Source organism: Microtus ochrogaster, linkage group LG3 (genome assembly GCF_000317375.1).
Source record: "Microtus ochrogaster isolate Prairie Vole_2 linkage group LG3, MicOch1.0, whole genome shotgun sequence".
In the NCBI taxonomy this organism is placed as follows: Eukaryota; Metazoa; Chordata; class Mammalia; order Rodentia; family Cricetidae; genus Microtus; species Microtus ochrogaster.
The window spans coordinates 32,400,658-32,409,039 of NC_022029.1; the positions used below are offsets into that span (position 1 = coordinate 32,400,658).

The window sequence follows — 8,382 nt, forward strand, 5'->3', positions numbered from 1 at the left end:
ATGGTCTCTTGCTCCACTTCATCCTTGGCCTGCATTTGAGAATCCTGCAGCAACACCAGCAGTTAGTCATGGTAGTTGATGCAAAACACTTTCTTTCTTTCTTTCTTTTTATAAAAACAGGGAATATGGCTCAGTCACCAATGTACTTCCCAAGCAAGCACGAGGATCTGAGCTGAGCCCCAGCACCCATGAAAAAGCCAGGCACAGCGGCACACCCATACGCCAAGCCCCAAGGAAGTGGAGCTAGGCCAGGCCAGCCAGCCAAACTGAAGACTAACTCCCAGGCTGTGAGAGACCATGTCTAAAAAATAGAGTGGAAAAAGGGAGAAGGGCTTGTGTTGTGGGTACCAGACGATGGGAGGAGAGACACTGGATATACACATGAACTTGTCAAACAATAGACAATACTATTAAAAAAAATAAGGTGGGGCTCTATTTGAGGAAGACACCACATGTTAACCTCTGGCCCACACATGTGCACATACACATACATATGCACACAAAGGGGATGATGTTGGTGGGATATTCATATGAAATACGATGCTATCTTTTCAGAACCCAGGGCTGCCAATCAAACTGCCCACACATGTGTGCATACACATACATATGCACACAAAAGGGAAGATGTTGATGAAATATCATACGAAATATGATGCTATCCTTTTCAGAACCCAGGGCTGCCAGTCTAACTGCCCCTGTGTAAGTAATGGCAGAAAGAAAGGTTTGGGTGCAGCAGGCTTAGTTAGCAGAATGGAGGCTGGTTGGGAGCCTCCACCCAGTGTGTTTATCTCCGGACAAGCCTTCATGCAGTGTAGCGAAGAACAAGGAACAAGAGCTGTGAAGAGATGCCCACCGAACTCTGTATTTAAAAGTCTAGCCTTGGGAAGCTGCCAATAGAGAACCTGAAACTTCCTGGGCCGAGCACCCTAGAAAGAAAGGGTGTTGCTGGCGCAGGACCATGTGGGATTCAGAGGGTTTAGAATAAGAGGAGGGTTTTCTAAGCATAGCCTGGGTAAGGCTGGAAGCCTGGGCTAGAACATGGATGGGAATTTTCCCCAAATGGATGGGAATTAATAGCAGGCACCTACTTTCTATTCTGTGTGAGAATGCCATGGATATTGAGTTTTGCATGCCTGGAGACTGTAATAAAGATTACAACACACACACAAACATGGCTGGGCAGACACAGGCAAAGCGGTAGGCTGGCCTATTTCAAGTGAAGACTCTAGGCTCACAGCTAGCATAACCACGACTGAAGCAGAACCAGGCCTGTGCCTACCTGAAGCAGTGTGTGTGTGCCACAGGACCAACATACTGTAAGTTGTTCCGTCTCCTATTTCTAGACAATGATAAACACGCCCAGAAAACTGACCTGCCGATCAGTAGAGAAAAGACGTAGCATTCTGAACTGTTTAGCAAATGGCTGGGAAGGTTAGAACGGAAAGCTGTCTCCATGAAGATTAGGATGCCTTTCTCTGGGTTTGTCCAGGGAAAGCCCTGGGTGGTCTCAGACCGTGGCGGCCCCCACCCAACGAAGCTGGGCTTCTCTCCTCTCTGTTCTCTTTCCAGGGAAAATCAGGCCCCCACTCCTCAGGACACCCAGCCATAGTCAGGCTCTTTGAACAGACGACACACAATGTCCAGACAAGCCACTGGACCTCAAGAGCTTCAGCTGACACAGTCTCATGCCACCTCCCATCCACCCAGAAGGGTGACAGAGGAGAAGCAGATTTAGGCTTTAGGGTTTTATGAAATTGCTTTGACTTTCTTGTTTGTTTCTGCAAAAGAAACTACTCATCCCTGGTCCCCGGGGGAAGCAGGGAGGGGTTACCTGCAGCCTATTTCCACGGTGGTCAGTCCCCCCAGGAGGAAGGGAGCACCCAATTTGAAGAGCTAGGCCTCTGCTCGTGGAATGGAACGGACGAGCTGCTGGGCTGCTCCTTGCAGGCTGTAGCTATTTCTCAACGACATTATTTCATTTGTTATGCTCACTGATAGTCTTATTAGGTGATGTGGAAAGAACGTTGTCTTAGTTTAGGTTGCCAAAACAAACAAACAAACAAAGCACACCTCGGCTGGTGAAATGATAGCCTGTCGTGTGAAAGCACTTGCCGCGAAAGGCTAGCAATTTAAGTTTGCTCGCTGGAGCCTATATAAAGGTGAAAAGACAGAACCAGCTCGACAAAGGGGGCCTCTGATCTCCTCAAGCATTCCGAGGCACACAAGCACAGCTGCACATGTGAACACATACAAACTCACATGATGACAGTAAACTTTAGGGCCTAGAGAGATAGTCCCGTAGACTAGAACAGTTGCTGTTCTTCCAGAGGACCTGAGTTCTGTTCCCAGCACCTACATCAGGCAGTTCACAACCACCCTTCTGGCCTCCTCGGGCCCCTGCACACACATGCAATCCCCACATAATTACATAAAATATAGTATGGTGTATTATATAATATGTATAATAAAAATGAATCTTTTTAAAATCTATCATACCTGGGAGCCTTAAGCAATATTTATTTCTACAACTGGGAGCCGGAAGTCTGAGATTAGGGCTCATGGCACGCTCCAGTGAGGGACCTCTTCGGTTGACTGTTATTTACTTCCTGTTGTGTGCTTTTATGGTGGACACTCTGCTGTGTCTTTTTTACAAGGGCATGGAAACTATTTGTAAGGGTTCTGACTTCATAAACTAATCGTCCCCTGTCGCCTTCTAGCATACTCCATTAGCCACGCTTAACGCCTGTCTTTTGTGAGGACCCCAACTTTCAGCCCATCTTAGAAAAGAGACTCTGTAGTGTTCATTAACTCACTGGAGAAAGATACAGAGAAGCTCCTAAAGTCAGCCCTGTGGTTCCAGATCCCCAGCCCTGCCCGTCACTTCTGTGTGCTCCCGGGGTTTGCCCTTCCTATACCTCTGTGCCATGCTGTCTTTGTAATCCACATCACAGAAAATACCTAAACCGGAGGAAAATAACCCGGTCCCCGCTGATCTCTGTCGATGGCTGGTTGTGTGGTCTCAGACACATCCTTTGTTCTCATTGAGCCTCTGCTTTTTCATTTGATAGTGATGAATCTGTACTTGTCTTCCTAGCAGCTGATGGAAGGATCAAGTAAAGTGTCAAGATACACAAAGATAGATAGCAAGTCCAAGTCAAGGCTGCATAGTGTGATACTGGCTCAAAAGATAGATAGGTAAACAGACAGACAGACAGACAGACAGATAGATAATGTCTTTGCATAACAGTCAAGTCCTCTAAAAACAGCAGTGAGATGAAGAACAGCTTGAGTTCTTAAAGAAAGCTCCCCCAGCACAGGAAGTCAAGCAAGGAAATGGCAGACAGCCCCTCAGCTCTCGGTCCTGCAACTTCTGGCCATGGCTAGAAGCCACACTCTCCCAGGCCTCTCCATGGTGACAGGAAACACAGCTGCTTCTCATTTGCCACCTGGTTTAAGCCAAGACCAGCTCTTCAGCCAACCCACAGGAGTCTCAGCCAGGCTCTCTGGGCCATGGCTTCTAAGAGAATCTTGCCTCTTTCTCTAAGAATGGGACAGGAGAGGAGCAGACGCAATGAGGCCCTGCAGGAAGAGGCATCTTTGCTGTCCACAGACCGCTGTGCTTATAGCTACTCCCTCCCGTACCCACAAGAAGTTATCCACCCCGCTCCAGACCCTGGGGACTTGTGATGAGTCCTGGAGAAGGACCTCCCTTTCCTCGCCCAACTGGCACAGTGCTGTGTAACTGGCCTTGGCCATGTTAGAATACACATGCAGAAAGAAAGAGCCAATATTGTTCTGGTCTCCACTGGCCCGTTGCTGTTTTTCCCTCCATAAAGGACCCAGATAAAGGCTAGGTTTCAGCCTGGCTCCCAGAATGAAGATAGAGGTATGGGTTTAAGGGTGAGCCCAACATCTACCACGAGTAAGAAATAAAATACTCTATTAAGATTCAGGCACATTTGTTGCTGCAGCCTTAGCGAGCATGTGTTAGCTGATGCTCTGTTCAGTCCTTCCAGATTCTCCCTGCTCAGAGCTGAGTATCATCCACTTGTTTGTAACCCAAGATCTGAAATTCCTGCCCTCCTTCTTTTTCCAGTGTGGAGGCCTCACCTTTCTCGTGGTCACTTCTGGGCATCAGATGCCCAGTATACAATACAAACTGCCCTGGGCCCCTCAGTAATCAGGCCCTCCTCTTCCATTGCAACCATCCACCCTTCTGCTTAAACTTCCCAAGTACACTTGTGAGTGCCTCCCCTCACGCTCATGAATGAGCTACATGCCACTCACTCCATAGACAGCCCAGGGCAGCTAGAGGAAGCCAATTCGGGCACTCCCTCTACCCTCCCTGACAGAACCTCCACCTTCATTCTGATGGGATCCCACAGGTGTGTGCAGGGGTGACCTCGGAGGAGGGGAATGCCTTCCTCTGACTCCCAGAAGGTAAAGCAAATCCCTTCAGTCAAACCTGTGCCTCTCCTCCCAACAGGATCTGGACCTGGACCTGGGGGGGGGGGGCGGAGAAACCAACCCCTCTCAAGACAGACTTCCCTGTAGCCCTGGTCTTGGAAGGAGGCTCTGTCTTTTTTGTTTGTTTGTTTGTTTGTTTTGTTTGTTTTTTGAGACAGGGATTCTCTGTGTAACAACCTTGGCTGTCCTAGAATTCACTTTGTAGACCAGGCTGCCTTGAACTCACAGAGATCCGCTTGCCTCTACCTTCAAGTGCTGGGATTAAAGGCATGCGCCACCGGCATTAACCATCTTCTTTGCCATTGCAGGAGCTCTCCCCACCTGAGGCATGATAAGCTCTACTCTCTCATCTGCCAGGCCTGGCCCCATTTCTATGTCCACTTTTTTCTAAAAAATGAGTTGTGAGCATCAGCTTGGAGCCCAAGACACTTTCTCCCCTCTGCTTCCCATGGCAGGAAGTTTAAAGGCTCATCTTCTGGGCTGTAAAAAAGCACAATTTAAAGATGGTATCAAAAAGAAACCCGTTCAAATGGTTCTAATGGTAAATTTTATGTGTTTTCAGTCAAAAGTCTTTAACTTTTAATTTTTTTCTTATTTAGTTTATATTCATAATTATAAACTTACCTCTGCAATCCAGCTAGACTTTGAGTGGAACGAGGAAACTATGGAACCCAAAAAACTTCAGTGAGAGCAGAGATTGTAGGGTGTTTCAAGTAGACAGGTGTTGTTTGAGGTTTTCTGTCCTGCCCAGTCCTTTATTCTGCCCGGTTCCTGCAGTTGTTAATTCCCAAAGAAATCACACAGAGGTCTACATTAACTATAAACTGATTGGCCCATTAGCCCAAAGCTTCTTATTAACTCTTATAACTTATATTAGCCCATTAGCTCAGACTTCTTATTAACTCTTATAACTTATATTACCCCATTATTCTTGTCTATGCTAGCCACATGGCTTGGTACCTTTTTCAGCAAGGCAATCACATCTTGTTTCTTCTGTGGGCAGGCTCACAACTGCAGAAAAAGCTTCCTTCTTCCCAGAATACTCCTGTTCTCATTGTCCCGCCTCTACTTCTTGTCTGGTTGTCCCGCCTATACTTCCTGCCTGGCTACTGACCAATCAGCATTTATTTAAAATATAATTGACAGAATACAGACCATTCTCCCACACCAGATGGGATGGGGGCACTCTCCTGAGCTACAGAAGGAATGGTCTGGTGCCTGCAAATGAGAAGAACTAGAATTGTCCATGGCTGGCAATGATGATCTTCTTGCTGGCCTTGCTATTCCTGGACCCAAACGCTTCAAGGCTTCCACGATGTTCACGTCTTCTTTCACCCCCACAAAGACCACATGTTTGCCATCCAGCCACTCAGTCTTGGCGGTGCAGATAAAAAATTGGGAACTATTTGTGTTTGGCCCAGCATTTGCCATAGACAAGATGCCAGGACCTGTATGCTTCAGGATGAAGTTCTCATCCTCAGATTTCTCCATGCAGATGGACCTGCTGCCAGTGTCATTATGGTGTGTGACATCACCACCCTGGCACAGGAATCCAGGAATAAAACTGTGAAAGGAGAAACCCTTATATCCAAATCTGTTCTCTCCAGTGTTCCGAAGGCAAAAGTTTTCTGTTGTCCTTGGAACTCTGTCTGCAAACAGCTTGAAAGAGATGTGGCCCAAGGGCTCACCATTGGCTGTGATCAAAGAGCGCGGTGGGGTTGAGCATGGTTGCAGGAAGTGTTGACAGTGGACAGTGGCATCTGCAAAGTTACTTTTAATTTTTTTTAAATGAAAAGTAATTTTCTAGAGAGAAAAATGCGTTCAAAGCCAGGGATGGTGGCACATATCTGTGATTCTAGAACTTGAGAGGCTGAGGCAGGAGAATTGTTAGTTCCAGGACAGCCAGGGCTACAGAGTGAGACCTTTTCAGAAAGAGAGATTGGGAGAGTAAGGGAAGAAGGGAGAAGAAGAGGGAGAGAGGAGAAGGAGAAGGAAGAGAAAGACATAATCACTTCAAAGTAACTAGATTTGTCCAGTTCATGCCTCCGTTACATCCCTGGTGCAGAAGAGACATGAAGTGTTAGAGTATCACCTGTGAGCCACATCCTCCTAAAATGAAGCACTTAGCCAGACAATTGCCAAGCCGTAGCAGAGTCAACTTTCTCCCAGCAAGCAAGAGGGGAGCGGTGAGCTGGTGGGGAGCAGCTCTGCCATCCCATGGTCTCACAGGAGTCCTTGGGCAGCCCGCTCCACAGCCTTCCGTCCTCCTGTCTGTTTTTGTTCTCCATTGATAACACAGCCTTTGCAAACAGAAACAGCACTTGGTCATGTTTGTTTTTCCCTCTTCCTCTGCTCCTCGCTTTCCAGTTCTGTTCCAGATTGCCACGAAGAAACGGCAGTAACTCCAGCAAATGCAGAGGCCTTAAAATGAGTTTGCCAGGGAAGCATTGCAGTCCTTTTGATGTTTTTTTTTTGGAGGGGAAGGCTAAATTTCTACTTATATCAGTATGAGGGTGGCACAGTGAGCATGCAGAGATTAGAGGGTTGAAGTCATGTACCAAGGCCTTACTCAGAAAGTGTGTTTGCCCCCTGAGCTTTCCCACTGGCCCTATTTAAGGTGGGCTCTCACGTGTCCCAGGCTGGCCCTGAACTTGCTATATAGCCCTTGACTTTCCAACCCTCTGATCTCTACTTCCAAGGTGGTAGGGGTTACAGGTGTATTCCACCATACCCAGTTTTATAGAGTACTGGGTCAAACTCAAGCCTTTGATCACGCTAGCCAAGCACTCCCCTGGAGGAGCTGCATTCCAGCCCCTGGATCACGACTGTTTTGTTCTGAGACAGGTTTCAGTATGTAGCCTTGGCAGACCTAGCCTTCAGTAGACCAGGCTGGCCTTGAACTGCCTTCGAGTGCTGGGATTAAGGTTGTGCTCCACCACTCCCAGCGAATTCCCATTTGTCACTTTACATTTCAGAAGCTTTTGTAATGACCAAGAACCTTAGCTGTGAGTTAACTCCTAAGAGTCTGGAAATGCCAAAGCCAGGACACAGAGAAAATGAGACTGAATCACCCCTACCTGGCTATTCTAGTTGTTATTAGCAACCATGACACCTATCTGATCACTGTGTGATTTCTCCGAGGTCACAGTGGCTCCTCATGTGGACACATTGTCTTAGGTGACTTGTAGTAAGGCCACTGTCCATGCAGCATTTTCCACGTGATGAAAAGAGGCTCAGAGAATGCTCATTGCTGCCCAAAGGCATGTGGTGAGAATTTGGATTTAAACTTAAATGGAGGGCTTTTTGCTTTCCTTTTTAATTTCAAATATAGAATTGGCCATCCAACTTCGGCCCTTGATTCATTTAATTTCAAAATTAAAACATGAATTTTGATGATTCCCAACACAGTGTGGCCTATTCGAATAGAATGCAATATATTCTATTCTATAATCAATATAGAATAGATGCCTTATAATTCAAAATTTTCTAGAAGTCACACTTACACAGAAAAAAGAAAAAAAAATAAAGTAAAAAGACCTAGTAGGAAAAGGGGGGAGGGAGGGAGGAGAGCAGAGGAAGCAGTGTGCAGTAGAGAGTCCCCCCATCTCTTCTCCACCAGCAATAGTCACTTCGTTGTGGCCGAAACCCCTGTCTAGGGTTAAGGAAGAGATTACAGATTTTATACACTCTAATTTTTTCAGAAAGCCTAAAGCTGAGGTAAAAACAGGAAGGGGCTTGAGATGTTTCTCAGAGAACGCACTAAGATAGTCCACTTGAAGGCACCATTGCATAACAGGACACCTTTGAGCCAGTGAGAGGGCTCACTAATTCAAGTAACTGTCTGAGGGCTGATTCTCCACTATGAGCTCTCTCCAGCCAGTTCTCAATTTAGACCAGCCACCAGGACCATCATGC

At 46.8% G+C, this 8,382-nt stretch overlaps 1 pseudogene; it reads right to left on the reverse strand.

Moving 5' to 3' along the window:
• Nucleotides 1–5,701: 5,701 nt before the first annotated feature.
• On the reverse strand, nucleotides 5,702–6,193 carry LOC106144148 (annotated as a pseudogene).
• Nucleotides 6,194–8,382: the final 2,189 nt, after the last annotated feature.